This window comes from Pan paniscus, chromosome 14 (genome assembly GCF_029289425.2).
Source record: "Pan paniscus chromosome 14, NHGRI_mPanPan1-v2.0_pri, whole genome shotgun sequence".
NCBI lineage: Eukaryota > Metazoa > Chordata > Mammalia > Primates > Hominidae > Pan > Pan paniscus.
This window is the reverse complement of record NC_073263.2, coordinates 33,685,348-33,702,932: the sequence shown is the minus strand read 5'-3', so window position 1 is coordinate 33,702,932 and position 17,585 is coordinate 33,685,348.

The window sequence follows — 17,585 nt, the reverse complement described above, 5'->3', positions numbered from 1 at the left end:
TCTTCCTCTAAGGATATTAACCTCTCAACATTTTCTAATTCATAACATTCATCTAATGACTAAGTGAATGAATCTCACAGGATCATCTCTCTCTGTCGTATTCTACTTTGTCATCCCTCTTTGCTTTTCTTATTTAATACCACTCCTTCATACTACCTCCTACCTCCTTCCTTTTGTACTCCCAATTACGCAGTGGTTTCCTTTTCTGTGACTTTTCACTTGCAGTCACTTCTCTTGGTTTCTTTATTTACTTTGTACCTCTATCTCCTTTTCTCTTTTCCCACACCAACCTTAAGCTTGGAAAAGCCTCCTGTTTTACATTTCCAAAGTCAACTTCTTCCTGTCACACAAAACCTAACAAAATTCACTCCCTCTGCCTTTTATATGCTCGCAGCAAACAATAAATGATTAAAGTGCTGATGGTAAACTCATCTGCAAAAAACATGTATTCTGAGCAATGGATTTTGGCAAAGAAAAGATAGGGAGGAACTGCAACCCACTTAGAAACAGGTGTAATTTCTCTAACCAACCGTTAACACATTTGTGCTACCATAATTATTGCTCTGGCAAATACTACATTGTCATAGAAACATTGTTTCTCAAACACTTATTTATAGATTTTATTGGTGGCATATGTTAACCATGAAGCAGTTTCCACAGTGTTGTTGTGAGCTTTGACAATGAAGAGTGATAAGGAACACGATTCAGCTTCCACAGCTGACCCACTAAGTGGAAGTCTGTAAAACAAGAAATTTTCCCAGACTTTCTATATGTCAAGGCGAGTAAAGCTGGTGATCCCCCAGATGCACTTCTTATCATAAGGTTTATTGCCCCAAGGAAGAGAAGTAAATGAACCACCTAGAGGTAAGAAATTCACAAGGGAGAAAATGAGGCTAGAACACAGGGTTCGATCTCATTTGACCAACTGTGCAAGGGAGGGAAGGATATCCTGAGTCTCAGGAAAGTAGCATCTCAATCTCCTTGGACTTGATTCTAGGAGTGAGAGCAATATAAAAAAGGAAGAAAAAAAAAAAAAACAAGAAACAAAGGGAAGGAGAGAGGAGGGAAGGGGAAAGGAGGGGGATAAAGGGAAAGGAACGGAAAGGAATGGAAAGACACAACAAAAGCCCAGATAGTATAAAGGGGCAACAGAAGTAAAGGGGATCTGTTACCATTTCCTATTTCAAAACTGGCTAGCAGGCTGCCCCGGAGCTGACATGACAGGTAAGGCAGAATAAAGTGGTGGTGTGGCAGAGGGAAGGCAGGAGAGCACCTCTACATCCTTTTAGCACAAATGTGACAGGCCCACTTGCCAGGGGTTATGGGGAGGTAGCTGACAGTTGAGGTCCAAACTGTTTTGCCAAAGAGCCACTGAGGCGAGGGATAAGATGACCTCCTAGCAGAGACTTGGAGCTCACAAGCCTAGGCCGGGACCAGATAGAATTTTCCTCTAAGATTCCAAAGAACTACATGCCAAAAGAGCCAAGGTGAAGCCAACTTTGCTGTAGGCCTGCATGAGAACCATGGGGTCCCCACCATATTAAGTGGATATAGACTGTGAGGCACACAAGCCTTGGATACCTCATCAGCAGAGGCAGAGAGGACAAAAGCAATTCTCAGACATCCACTGTGCCTCAGCAAGAGGTCAATAGGTGCTTGCAGGGTAGGACAACAGGTAGATTAGTTGCTTCCCACTAATGCTATGGGAGCTGTGGAAATAAAGACCAATGAAATGCTGCTATAGCAAGGGAGTCAGCCACCATCACTTTTGTTTTGGTGACACTCAAAGTCAGGGAGAGGACTGGGAAAGCTTTGTAGGGGAAAAAAGGAAGGCTTCAGGTGTGCCTCAATTAGAGGCTGTTGGTGTGGGAAAGCTGTAGGCAGGCTAACCAGAGCCAGGCATGCTATGGCATTGATTAGGGGTGCATATATTTGGCTTTCACTGGGTTAGTCCTAAACTGGAAGTGCGTACAAAAATTAGGGAAGCTGTCAGTTGTTAATCAAGTCCTGGTTGTCTTTGGCTGATTGTAACAGTAGTTATTGTTAGGTTCTTGGATTGTCACTAAGGATAACAGTCTGGCTTCCTTCAAGTCGGACTTACATAGCAGGCTGGCTTCCTGGGCTGTTTATTGTAGATAAGGGAGTCGGTTTCCTGGGCAGGTTGCTGCAGACTGTTGGTTGAAGTTCTAATTTTTACATACAATCTGGCCAATGTCAGTTTGTATATTCAGTTTCTCAGAGCACAAAGTATCCCCTGCCACCTGGGTGGCATCTTGGAAAGCAGATTGAGAAGGAACAACTCGAGAGAAGAGGAATAGCTCTTTTGGAGAGTTCAAATTTTGAATTGATTGGATATTTATTTTTTAAAAAGACTGTGTTAGCCATCAATAGACTGTGAGGTACACAAGCCATGGATGCCTCATCAGCAGAGGCAGAGAGGACAAACAGAAAGAGACTGTTGCCTGAAAGTGAGGAATTTACCACTAATGATCAATTTAGTTTTTGTTGTTTGTTTTTCTGCTAGCAACAGAACTAGAGAATCCAAAGCAAGATGAAATTGGGTTAGGAATATAAAGATTTACATTTTCTGCACACACCATCTGTGATGTGCAAACTTTGACCCTGTTTTATTACACATAGTTTACAAATGAGGAATCTGACACTAATAAGTGTTCAAAATAACAATCATTAAAACCATATATTTCAAGGTGCCACTTTCTGGGATACCCAGGACACTTGAACAGAGAAAGGGGCAGTTATGCCACTTGAGGGTCCAAACAATGAACACAAACCCAATAGACTACAGGTCGAGAATGTGGAGAAAACACCCATTCCCAATAAAACTAACTCATAGATTTTCCAGTTTTGTGAAATTTCAGATTTTGCATGCCATTGTTCTTATAAGCACATACACATGGCAATCCAAGAGTTCCCAAGTTTGACCTCGATAACATGGACAGAATCACTGAGCAAAACGATAACAATTTGGGATCAAATCACCCAAGCAAGCTAGGTGCTCTTGTCCTGGAAAAGAGTTCTCAGTGAGAACTTAGTGGGAGGCCCACACAGGCCTGTGGACCAAGCTTTCCACAACAGCACCTCTGTAAACTAACTTGGCTCACTTTGAAAAGCTGCAGACAAAGTCAAGGGAGCAGAGGTTATTTAAGTAAAGAGAATAAATAGCTCTGGGCTCACTGTGATTAGTTAGAAAATAAAATGAGATTTGATGAAGCACCTTTGTATTCATTCCAGAACTCCAAATCACTTCTTATTATGAATATAGGGTAATACAAGTTGAATATCATATAATTAATGTTCATTTTGAACACTCTCTGGAATTCTAATTTTTAAAAGCCTCCCTTAAAATGTCTTCCACCCTGACAGCCACATTCTCAAATGTTCTAATGCCACCTAAAAAGACCATGTTTCATAAATTCCACATTGATGTTATAATAAAGTAGCAGAATAATTTTAGGATTTATTTCCATTTGATGATTGCCCTATTGCTTTTGAAAATAATGACTCTCAATTATTCTAATGTGAGATGCAATCACTTTATTACATTACCTAAATTTGTCTAGATATTGCAAGGCTTTAGGCAGCTCCTAGTAAAGACACACAATGTTCCCATTTCTTTCAATTACGCTTTTTAATATTAATTTCCAAAAATGGCATTTTCCCTTATTCTCTTATTTACTAGAAAATAAACATTAGTGTGTTGCTCTTAAGCATGGTGGTTTTACATTTATACATACGGTCCCTATTTTTTCTTCTTATTCGATTAAGGATAGAGGTAGGTAATTAAAATGAGTATTTGACCACTTAATTATCTACTGTGTGCCTTTGCCACTTATTGTGCTTACTATCTTCATTTTGCAAGAAGAAAGGCTCAGAAAAGCTAAATAACTTGCCTATGACAACACAGTAGTAAGTGATAGACATACTGGGTTTGTCTGAATCATTGCCTCTCGCTGCCATTCCAGAGAGGGTGAGAGGGCCTGGTTCTCTTCACATCACATCAAGTTAGTACCCTCTCTTTCTCTTCTTTTTGTCCTCTCTTACCTGATGCAGGAAGCTGCTCTTTAAGAATACCGGCAATGAAGCCAAGAGTTCTAGGTTCAAACTCTGTATCCTCAACAGGTATTAGCTATGTGATAGAAAGTGCACTACTCCCAATGCACCAAAATTAATACTAGTTTGGGTTATAAATTGCTCCGTAAATCTCAGGGCTTAACCCAGTAAAAAGGTATTTCTTGCTGCCATCACAGTATAACACAGGTAGGAAAAATCTCCTCCACATAGTGACTCAGGGATCCAGGATGTCTCCACCTTCTGGTTGCAAAGATGTCCTCCCATGACCCAGCTGACAAATGAGAGGGAAAAGAGGGCATGTGGGTGAAAGGCACTTTGACATGTAACCATTGGCCAGAACTGGTCACTTTTCATCAGCCAACAGGTTTAAACTAAATGCAAAGGAGACTGAGAAAATATCAGTGAGTACATGGATATCAGTGAATAACAGTTTCTGCCACATTGGGCCAGTTTTTTTTATTATTTTTTGTTTTCTTGATTTGTCTAGGTCTCTGTTTCTTACTTCTATGAAGTAAAGATAAAGCACTTAGCAGTATGCTTGGCACATAATGTGCATTTACTCCATGTTTTTAAGTTTAATACATTATATAAGTATGTAAATAGGCCCTCAATAAAGATGAAAAACTACGTTCTTTGGATCAATGAGAGGAAAACTGAGAGAAGAAAGTGGATTTGCCAAACTAAACTTCAACAAAGATCCCCAGGTAAGTCATATTTTAGAATTCTAAACACAAAATTCTCCTTATAACATTATATGCTGGAGAATAAATAAGAATCTCAGCAGAAGAATAAGTAAATACTTCGAAGGAAGGAAAAAGGGCAAAAAATGTAGAGTGGGAGGGTTACGAGACAGAGAAGATCATTTGTTTTTGTTGTTGATAATATTTTTCTTCTCAAAATTAGAAGGCCAGGAGATAATAAATAAGTAGAGGAAAATCCACTAATAACAATGATGTCTCTCTGAAAATACTAACTAGAATTGTTTCTGCTTCCAGTTTTCTAAATTCCCTTTTACACAGGAATGAGTTATTCATTTAATAAACTGAGATTTTTGTCCCAGCTTTTCAAATCTCCTCACTGATCTATATCTTTCAGCTGCATGTCTTATGTGTTCCAGTATTTTAGTATAATTTAATTATTATTTAATGCTTTTTCATATCTCAATCCATTTTTCCTCCCCAAATTTCCTAAATTATCAAACATATTCTCAGGCTTTCCATCTCTGTAAATGATCTTTCTAATGTCAAGCATGATAGCTACTCTACTTTGATAGAGATGTAGGAATCGTTTTCTGAAATGTAATGCACATTCTTTGTAAGTGCAAGAGTAGCATAAAGTTCAGGGGAAAAAAATTAGCTCACATTTTAGTAGCTTCCTTTTTACCTTATTGCTATTAGACTTTTTGTTTGCTTTTTTTCTTGCTTTTAAGAATAATATCTTTATTATTTTGTGTAAACAGTTATTATAAAAATGATTATTCTAAAAATACAAAACAGAAAGTTTAACTACTACAATATGTTTGACAAAATTAATTTAGACATGTTCACATAGAAAATAGGATAAGCTGATAAAAATATATAAATGGAAATAATCAAATTATCGATTAGACTACTTATTACTTTTCAATTAAAAAGGATGGCTTTTCTCTCAAAGGTAAGGCACACTCTTTTTCAGATTGTAGCATCTCTGAAATCCAGACATTCTCATAATGGAAAGCATCTTATGTCATCGTGGCCAGGAAGTGGTCCTGATGTGATGTTCATTGCTTGGACCTGCACGAACTTGACTGCCATTCTTGGTGGCCTGACCGACCAAATGCAGCCCTTCAACACTCAGGCAGGAAGGAAGTCTTGCTTATTGTCTAAAAACCTTTCTTTGACACCTGGTTAAAAAAAAGATACACATACTTGCAATTGAATAACACTGATTATCTCTAGATTATAAACATTTTCAATTTCTTCTTTATATCATCCATTCCTTTACAGCAGCACAGAAATAGACTAATGCAGGGGATAATATAAATCTATGAAGATTTACTGGGGACTCTGAGTTGATAGTAGCCTAAATTTTCACCTCCCGACTATTCTCTGAATCATGAGAAGGTTTTCTATGAAAAAAGAAAATGGAGATGAGTCTGAGCACAACTTCTCCATGATCTCCAGGGGAAGAAAGTGTGGGGTGCAGCAGCAGAGGGGAAGGTGAGCCTCTACTGAAGCTCAGGGTGAAGATTTCTTGCTATGTGGAGGTCCCAGGTCATGTGGACCTACTGATATCGCTGTGAGGAGTAGGGTCTGCTTGCCCCCTAAGAAGTCTGAGAAAAAAAAGATTTTTTTTTTTTTCAGATGGAGTTTCACTCTTATTGCCCAGGCTGGAGTGCAATGGTGCGATCTCAACTCACTGCAACCTCTGACTTCCTGGTTCAAGTGATTCTCCTGCCTAAGCCTCCTGAGTAGCTAGGACTACAGGCGTGTGCCACCATGCCCGGCTAATTTTGTACTTTTTTTCTTTTTTTTTTTTTAGTAGAGACAGGGTTTCACCATGTTGGTCAGGCTGGTCTTGAACTCCCGACCCCAGGTGATCTGCCTGCCTCGGCCCCCCAGAGTGCTGGGATTACAGGAGTGAGCCACCGCGCCTGGCCAACAAAAAGATATTTTTTAATGTCCACAATATAGAGTTAACAATTTTTCCGACTGTGCTTTAATCTGTTATCCACAAAAGTGGCATGAAAACTAAGGATATAAGAATGATAAAAGTAAAGTAGTGAAAAAAAGATTGATAACTAAATAGAAACCAAAAAAACTATAAAAGTGAATATATTATGATCAAGTAGATATATCAGCATGGTTAATCTGAGAAATGCAAAGATTGTTTTAACCCAGGAAATTAATTGACATTTACTACAATAATGATATAAAAGAGAAAACTCACATACTATCTCAACAAATTTTGAAAAAGTATTTAGTATAGTTTAACATCTATTTATTACTTTTTAAAAATCTCTGAAAGATAATTAATAGAAGGGAACCTTCTTAAACTTGACAGAGGAACTTTCTTAAACTTATCAGTAAGCATCATACTTAAGGGGAACACTTTAAATACATTCTTTTTAAAACTCAAAAGTTAGACAAGAATATGCTGTATCACAGAAACTGTTTATATTATGGTCAATGCAAAAGTCAAGAAGAAGAAAAAAGAGTTCTAGTTCTAGCTATGGTGGAGTAGTTGGGGTCCTATGTAAACCACTATAATAGCTGTGTCAAAACTATTACAACAATTCTTTCTAAACAAAATTCTTGAGAGAAGCAAAGAACACACACACACAAAAATGGAAGCTGGAAGGCACTAGGATGACATCTTTTTAACACTGAAATTTTAAAAAAACCACAAAAACAAAAAGCCTGTCAACTTCGAGTTCTATACCGAGTGAATGTATCTTTCAAAACTAGAACCAAAATAAAGATGTTTTTAGGACTATAAACAATCAAAGAACCTGTTGCCAGGGGATGTTTACATGAGAAATAAAAGAAGATTTCCAGGGTGAATAAAAATGTTACTATCAGAAGCATAAGACTGCAAGAAAAACTAAAGTGCACCTGAAAGAATACACAGGTGAGCAAATAGAAATAGATACGAACTGTTTAAAACATCAGCAATAATAATATCTTGGGGGATTTGGAACATATATGAAAGTAGAATATAACAAAAATAGCACAAGGGAGGGAAGGAGTACTAGAAGTTCAACTTTCCAGGCTTCTCTGTTTGGGAAGTGGTAAAATACTAATCTAACAGGCTGTAATGAATCAAACATAAGTATTATAATTTCAAATGCAACCAATACACTCATAATAACAAATTATATAACTGAAGAGCTAATAGAGGAGAAAAAGAAATAACAGAAAATCCTTGCTAAATCCAAAAGCAAGGAAGGAAATGAGAAGAAAGGGTACAAACAGATGAGAAAATAGAAAGCAAATATCAAGGTAGTAGACATAAATCCAATTAAATCCATCATTAGAGTAAATGAAAATAGCATGGAAAATACAAGATGAGCCTGGAGCATCTTCTAACACCAGAAAGTAAGGCAGTGCTTAAAAAACAAGAATACCAGCATAGCAAATTCACAAACGCCAAAGCTGGAACAATTTAAGCAACTAAATAAAATAGCCATATTTTCTCTTTGCCCTAAAAGCACTCACATTGGCTGGCCGTGGTCCCTTGCCTGATAATTGACCCAAAGCTTTAATTTTAAAGGACCTAAGCTATTAATAGTCCTGCCTACACTGCATTGCTATAGTTTTCATTTTTGGTAACACCTTTATTGAGATACTCTTCACATATCATACAATTCACCCATTCAAAGTGTAAAATTTAAAGGCTTTTAATATATTTGCAAGGTTGTGCAACCCTAATCACAATCAGCTTTAGAATACACTTATCACGCCCCAATCCCCTGCCAAAAAAAACCTGTAACTATTAGTAGTCACTTCCCTACTTACCCCTAAGCCTCTCGACTTTAGGTAACCACTAATATAATTTCCATGTTTGTAGATTTGCCTGTTCTTAGCATTTCATGTGGGTGAAGTCATATGTAGTTGGAGTCATATAATATGTGGACTTCTTTGTCTGGCTATTTTCACTTAACTTAATATTTTTAAGGTTTATCCATGCCATAGCATGTGTCAGTACCCCATTTTTTATGCCTAAATACTATTCCATTCAGTATGAAACATATAAAATATACCACATTGTATTCATTCATTCATCAGTTGATGGACATATAGACAGGTTGTTGCCACATTTTGGCTACTATGAGTAATGCTGCTATGACCTTTGTGTACAAGTGTTTGTGTGGATACATTGATGTTATTACAGGACCTAAGAGGACTGAGAGGCAGGCCAGAGGAACTCTTGCATTGCAGACATACTTTTCATTATCTCCATTGCATGGTAGCAACCAACTTTCCCCTTCATTAGACTCCATCACTCCAGCTACTACAGTAATTTTTTTTGTCAATTTATTTTATTTAGTAATTCAGAGCCCCAGATGGTTAGGTGGTAGTCTCGACTTCTAGTTAAATAGATCCATTGCTATATCTTTTTGGAAGTTTTCCTTGCTTAGGAAACCCATAGATCAACAATACCCAAAGTCACAGGGGTAGGAAACAAAAATTTTTCTAGTGGATCACTGGAGCTAATAGAAAGAAAAGCCACTCTCATTTTCACACCTTGATTCTCAGACCCGTGATTCTTAAACATAGAAAAACTGAACAATGGAATAGGGAACGATTAGAGTATATATTATGGGCTGGAAGACCTGCCAGATGTTGAAACCCAGCTGGTACCAGAACTGAATCTTTAAAAAGCGATTCCACTTTCTATCAGATCGGATATTTCAGAGTAATATTAATGTGATATATTAAAATCAGGAAATTCTACAAGCATAAATCCATTGCTATATTGAAAATGAGTTCTTTGGTCAAAAGCAATGTCGTTAGCATAGCGGCCTTGGTAGATGCACTGTAATTAGGGACAGCAGAGTAAGCATTATATTCTAGTGAGCAGAAAGTTCTGTCCCTTCCATGATGAAAATAGTTCAGCATATCAACCTGCCAACACGATCCCCCTGAGGAATAATGCCATATTAAGGCCTTATCACTACTTTCTGCTGTTGGCAGGTGGGACATTCAGTAGCAGCTGAGCCAGATTGGCCTTAGTGAGTAGAAGTCCACATTATAGAGTCTATGTGCAACTTCTGTCTCTGCTGCTATGACAACTTTGTTTATGAGACTTTGGGGTGAGTTTAAGGTAAGATAAGAAAAGAAGGTGACTGACGTCCACAAAATATGTCATCTTGTCCACCTTATTATTAAGACCTTTCTCTGCTGATTTGTCCTTTATTGAGCATTCACATGAGACATGAATATCTTCAAATTCTGTACCCATTAGGTGAGATCAATCCACAGACCTCTTCCCTAGACTTCCTTTTCACCTGTGTTTTAATTCTTCTTCTTCTAAGTCCCTAACTCCAAAGCCAAACCATTAATCACTGCCCATGACATGAGGTAAATCTGTACTTTTGGCCATATTTCTTTCCAGAAAACAACCAAATGCACTTCTCAAAGCTCTGCTGGCAGAATTTTTCTTTATCACTGTCCTTCGGGGCCACCTGGATGGGGCTACAGTGCTGCAGACATGTACTTTCAGGTAGTGACAGCAAATAATGCAGAACCATGTGTAATGCAGATCTAAAGGTTTTCTTCTACAGTCAACTAGATATATAAAAACTCCTCAAAGGCCCAGCATGGTGGCTCACGCCTGTAATACCAGCACTTCGGGAGGTTGAGGTGGGAGGATCACTTGAGCTCAGGAGTTCAAAACCAGCCTGGGCAACATAGTGAGACCAGATATCTAAATTTAGGGGGAAAAAAAAGAAGAAGAAGAAAACTCCTCATAAGGACATAGATATGAGTTGAAGGCAAATGTAGCAGTTTTGGGCAACTGGATGCTTGTTCATTGCTTTCAGGACCTTCTCAAACTCAATATTATATTATGTTTGAGATAATAATAATAGTATATGTTATATACTCATATAACCATATATATAGTTAAAAGCAATGTTGTTTGCATAGTGGCTTTAGTAGATGCATTGTGTTTAGGGAAAGCAAAGTATTGCATTCTAGTGAGAAGAAAGTGCTGCCTCTTCCATGATGAACATAGTTCAATGTATCAACCTGCCAGCAAGATGTGTGTGTGTGTGAGTCTGTGTGTGTGTGTCACTTCTATGTGATGATCAAGGGTTGCTGTGCATGCATAACTTTATGACTTGGTGCATCAGATAACATTCATTCAGGATGGGCAACTCAGGTTATATTGCAAATTGGTCCATGGTCAAGCATTCAGGCTAGTAGCAAGTCAGAAACTGTTTCTTAAAAAAGTAGCTATCTGCACAGATTGGCATAACTTTTATCCCAAACCATAAAGAAGTGCACTGTCATTCTCCTATTGAGACTTGCCAAAGGCTCCAAACAGCATCTCTATCTGCCACAGATGCTTCAAGCACCATGAGATCTGGTAGGTCATATGGTCCAAGTGAGAGAGCAATTGCACAGCAGCAAGACCTGTTACAGAGCCTACTCTTGTCCTGAACCATGCTAAGAATTGGAAATCTTTCTGGATACTGAGTAAATGTATCAGAGTTGCATATTCAAATGAAGTATATATTGCTTTTAAGATCTAAAGATGCCCACTAGGGTTACTGCCTCTCTCTTCGTGGTAGGATTATTCAAATGTACCAACTTGTTCCTTACCTTGAAAAAACATTTCAACATGGTCCAGATGAGAAAACATTTTCTAAAAAGAACCTGATAGTAAATATTTTAGAGTTTGCAGGCCACATACAGTTTTTATTACGTAGTTGTCTTTTAAAAAAGATATGTGATCATTCAAATATGTAAAAAAATATTTTTAGCCCACAGGCCACATAAAAACTGGTCTCTGACCAGTGTCACTGTTTGGCCTGTGAGTCACAGTTTATAATCCCTGCCCTAGAACACCAGAACTCAAATTATTTTTGTCAGGTGGCAAACATCTGGATTTTTGTGGAATTTATTTTATGCCTTCAGGCATGCAAGTATCTTACTTAGGCATCTACTAAGGAATACTTGTTACTTTCTTGCTCACCAGGTCTAATCAACACCATCACCCCCACGCCGTGGACCAGTGTGATTTTCTATGGGATGGAGGGATGAACAAGGCTGCTATAGATCAGGTTATGACAGGCCTGGAGAGTTGAGCACATTTTTAACAACAGCTGCAATTGAATTCATCACTGGACGAGTTTTACGATAAGCCATGGTCATTCTTCAATATCCATTTGTCTTCTACATATACCAAATAATGAGTTTAATGGGGATGTCGGGAGAGTCGCCACCCCGTATCCTTAAAGTCCATGATGGTGGCACTAATCTCTGCAGCCCCTCTAGGGATGTAGTATTGCATTTGATTCACTATTTTAGAAAAGGAATAGTTCCAGTGGCTTTCACTTTCCCATCATAATAGCCCTCTCTCCTAGAGTCATGGAAGCAATGTGGAGATTCTGCCAGTTCTGCACATGTCAATTTTAATTATGTGTTTCAGAATTGGAGAATAACCACAGAATGTGTGCAATGGGCCCCCTGTGAGACAAACCCAGCCAAACTCCATCGATCACTTGAACTTCAGAATTTCCTACTCTGCCTGGTGGATCAAAGTGACATTGGAATCTCTAGGAACTGGTATCAGTTCAGAGCCAGACTATAGTGATCCCTAAATAGTCTGGTTATTTTGCCTTCCCTAATGCATAACCACTCTGGTAAATGGCCACAGATCCCCTCGGAGAAAACTACAAAATGACAGCATCAATTTTTAGCTATGTTGCGTTGTCCCTCCTCAAGGGGACTTGGTCTCCTCTTCATTTAAGGGACTCTGGACCTGTCATCTGGCTCGATTCTTGTAATTGAGGGATCATGACTGCCTTTCATGATTCAAGTCAGGCTTCCAGATAAATACATGCAGCTTTTTACTTATACGAATCAAGTAAGCCCTTAATAAGCCAACTATTTCAGGTCTAAGGACACCATGAATAATTAGGCAATGCTGACAATCTCTGTGGGTAAAACTACTACGGTTATTGTTCTAGTTCTGCTATTTATTATGGTAACCAGCCCATCTTGTTATGGTGATGAGTGCATTGCTGCCCCTTGGCCCCCGCCACAACAGGATCCCATCATTTCCATTGAATTCAAGAATGAAAGTATTTCTTTTGCCCCATGGAAATCATCGGCAAAGTTAAAAGATATACAACAGACTGACAGATATCCAAGATCAACATAGATCAAATAATTTGTTCATACAAAGAACTTCTACAAATCAACATGATAAAGAAAAGTAATCAAATAGAGACATGGAAAAGGGATATTAATAAGCTGAGGAAAAATCTTAGTGGCTAAACATGTAGAAATATTCAATTTCACAATTAAACTCAACCTTTTAATTTGCAAATAAATGCACATTAAAATAATGAGAGACCACTTTACACCCATGAGATTGGAAAAATTTAGAATGTTGCATGGTGCCAAGCATTAGCAAGGTTATAGGGCAATGGAAATTCTGAGGGAAATTCTGAGGAGTGTAAGCAGGTGTAGTCATTCAGAGAACCATCCAGGTATATCCTACATCTTAACATTTCCATCCAGACAAATTATCTCACAAGCTGATGAGGAGATATGTATAAGATTTTCAACATACCATTACTAGTGGAAGTCAGATATTGGAAGCCACCTAGATAACCATCATTTGAGAAATATATTAATAATTTTTGAAAAGTAGAATATAGTTGTGAATGCACACTGTGCAACATAATGCAGAAAGTCTTGCTGAATTTTCTTGCCAAAATAGATTTTTTCCCTAACTTTTCATTCTATATCCCTATTATCTCTTTGGTTCAAGTGAGCTTTATATGCTGAGAGATGTCATGTCTGTAACAGCCAAAATCAGATCTCCATATTCCACTTTTGGAGTATACTTAACATGATAGCAAAAATGACCTTAAAATATATGTGTAATATAAGTGTTGCCAAATAGGAATTATGGTCCATCTTCCCGTTGATTAAATTTTCATATTATGTTCTCAAATAAGATTTTACAGTTTTCTTCACTTATTCAATCATGTATTAATCCAATAACAATTTATTGCTCACTTACCATATATTCAATCACTGTTCCAGACACTGGAGTATGACAGGGAACGAGATGGACAAAGGCTTCTACCCTAGAGAAGGGTGCTTTCCAGCATTTTAGATAATAATCATGTATTCAAATACATATAAAACACAACATTAAGAAGTCAGATGTGCTTTGTAGAAATAGAACATTTGGCTAGAGAGAATTTGGAGAATATATAGGGCAGATCCTATTTGCAATTGTCTATTCTTTTTTAGTTATTTTTATCCCCAGCTAATTTCAATTTTTTTCACTATTCTTAGTGGAGGAGACAGAGTGTAAGGAGTAAAACAATACTTCAAAAATTATTATTATTGTTCTCCAAAACACTATTTAGGTAAACCCTTGAAATAAATAAACTAAAAAAGGAGAACTCAGAGAACAAAAATAAACTCCTAGAATATTAAAGATGTGATAGTAGATATATAAAACCCAACCTCATAATGGAATATAATTTTAAGAAACTAGAACACAAAGACAGAGATGAAAAACTGAAGATAAAAATAAAATAGAGAATCAGTATAGTAAAGGAAACATAAAAATAAAAGATACCAGAGGAGAGAACAGAGACCATACAAGGGAATAATTGTCAAATAATTCAATAATAATACCAGCAATAAACTACTCAAAATGCAGGGTGTGATTTATTTCAGGTGGAATGAGCCCACCTCCCAAGTGCTTAGCACAATGGTTGGAAAATACCTCACACCAAGTCGCATTAGTGGGAAATTTCAAAGCATTGGAGACAAACAGACATTTATGGAAGCATCCATGGTGAAATCAGGGATGAGGTGGACACATTTTATGTTGTTTGTAAATGTATCGAAGGATTTTTCAATCTTGCAGAGGATTTGGGGATGAATAAGTAACAGGCTCACAGAAAACTCAGCAAAAGAAAGAAATACAAAGACTACAAGAAAATGTTTAGATTACTTGAAATAAACTATATTTTAACATAAAAGGAGAAGAGCAGGTTGGAATCCACCATAATGTTCTTCATTGTCATCTCACTGTCTGCTTTACCTCCTCCCCACTGTCAAAGAATTGGTTTGAAGGTAAATGGCAGAAAATAACTCCTGCTATCGCCCTGATTTTCATTCCTCTTTCATTTTTTCTGGATTTTGAGAATAAGAAAACTCTTACTTTGGGTTTTCTGTATCCTCCTCATTCCTCTTGGTTTACCATTACTCTTACAATGGTGTCTCCTCTCTGAAAGGGAAATAAAAGCTTTCTCCAGTTATTTTTCCTATATTTCTATGTCTGATGATTTCATGAAAAACAAACTGTCTCAGTTTCTTATCTGCAAAATGGACACCATAATCTCTCTATTTCCAGGTAGTTGAAAGCAATCTTGGCTATAAGGATGTTAGAACACTGTCTGACCCTGGTGCAGGGTCAGTGGTGGTTGTTGCCAGTAGGAATAGTAGTAGTAGTACTAATAGTAGTAGCAGCAGCAGCAGCAGCAGCAATAGTGGTTGTAGTATGAAATACTAGTCCTTGTTCACTCGCCTTGTTGCCAAAACTGAGTCATGTCACTGTGTGCATAAAATGTAATTGATAGACACAATATGCCTTGGACAGCATATGCACTCAGTAAATATTTGTTAACTGAATAAATCAATATATATGGGAATGAGTGCTAGGTGCTGGAGGCTTTTTTCTGTTAAATTGACTGGCCTATTTACAGAGAAGTGATCTTTCTGGTTAGATTTCTCCCCAGAGAATTCTAATTTTATTTTAATTGAAGAGTAGTTATAAAAGCTAATTGACTATTTGCATTTGCAGGAAACTATTCCTACCTCCCATCAACCCCAAACCCCAAGCGGCAATCAATATTTAGAGGTTTACACCTATACCCATGGCTTAAAGGAAGTAAAGCCCAAGATTAATACAGCTTGTCAGATATGTACTTAGACATTTTTTTAATGAATCCAACTCAGGCAAGTCAGTAATTAATGCCATAAAATTCAACTCAACAGAAACTCAATTGAAAAATGAGAACAACATAAGAGAGTTCTATTGAAAGAATGGCTGTCCAAGATTGCTATTTTTAAAAAGTAATTCAAGGTACTGTGTCACTTAAACAAAAGCAAAGATATAGGCACTTTGGCTTATATGGAAACATAAAACTATCCCCTCATGTCTTTAAAACTATGTTTCATATGGATGTATTAGATGCATGTAATGTTTAACAAAAGTGCTAAAAGTTATTTTGCTGGCAAGATATGAAAATAAAATTTAAAATGAAGAAAAATGTCCTTATGTATATAAGCATAGCAGAATTACACATTTAAGGCATTAAATTATTTGACATATTTTAGTAAACCAATTATCCGAAAACATAGTTATCAGAAAAAATGAGTTAATGAATGTGGGGAAAAAAACCTTGTACTAATTTCCAATTTGTTATTTTTTTAAATGTTACATAAATTAACCTATTTTTTTCTACATTGAAAGAAAGAACTGGTAAGGGAAGAAAAACGTTATTGAAAATTTAAAATTAGATAATTCCATAGACATATTCATTACAATAAATCATTTTTATCTAAAAGTATGATGTCAGATAAAATAAAAACATATAGGAGACAGAAATTTTAATCTATGAAAGAGGATTTCCTTAAAAATAATGCTGACTAATTGGTAAGCAAACAAAATATTAATGTAAATTGATATGGTTCACATATTAACATTTTAAAAAATTTAACTTACGTTTCAATAGCATTCCACTGTCAGGTACTTGACCATGTGTGACTGTGTATGTGTGCTATGCTATTATTTTATGGATTGCTCAAATATTTTATAATACATGACACTATTTAGAGTATTGAGAATAAAATTTAGAAGCAAATATTGTCATATGAGAAATCACAACTAGCTATAGTTTGATTGATGTTTATTTTATACAGTATTTCCCAGGCACTGTTCACTAAAACAGCATTGGTTCCAACCCAGGTATTCCTAGTTCTATATTAAATTGCCATTTTTATAAGTACTATTTGTAAGTTTTCTTCAAAAATAAAAATGAGCCAGAACAGGGGCTCATCATGCCTGTAATCTCAGCAATAGCAGAAAATGAAATAGGAGGGTTGCTGGAGCCCAGGACTTTAAGACCACACTGGCAACATGGTAATGTAGCAGGACAAGGGGCAAACAAAACCCCTCAGACACCGAGTTAAAGAAAGAAGGGCTTTATTCCGCCCGGAGCTTCGGCAAGACTCATGTCTCCAACAACCGAGCTCCTTGAGTGAGCAATTCCTGTCCCTTTTAAGGGCTCACAACTGTAAGGGAGTCCCCATGAGAGGGTCGTGATCGGTTGAGCAAGCAGGGGGTACGTGACTGGGGGCTGCATGCACCGGTAATTAGAACAGAACAGAACAGAACAGAACAGAACAGGATAGGGATTTTCACAGTGCTTTTGTATACAACGTCTGTAATCTATAGAAAACATAACCGATTAGGTCAAGGGTCGATATTTAACTACCAGGCCCAGGGTGTGATGCCAGGCTGTCTGCTTATGGATTTCATTTCTGCCTTTTAGTTTTTACTTCTTCTTTCTTTGGCAGCAGAAATTGGGCATAAGACAATATGAGGGGTGGTCTCCTCCCTTAGTAAGATCCCCATCTCTACAAAAAAAAATTTAAAAATTTAGTCTGGCATGGGGGTTAACTCCTGTGGTCCCAGCTATTTGGGAAGCTAAGGCCCAGGAAATCGAGGCTGCAGTGAGCTGTGTTCAT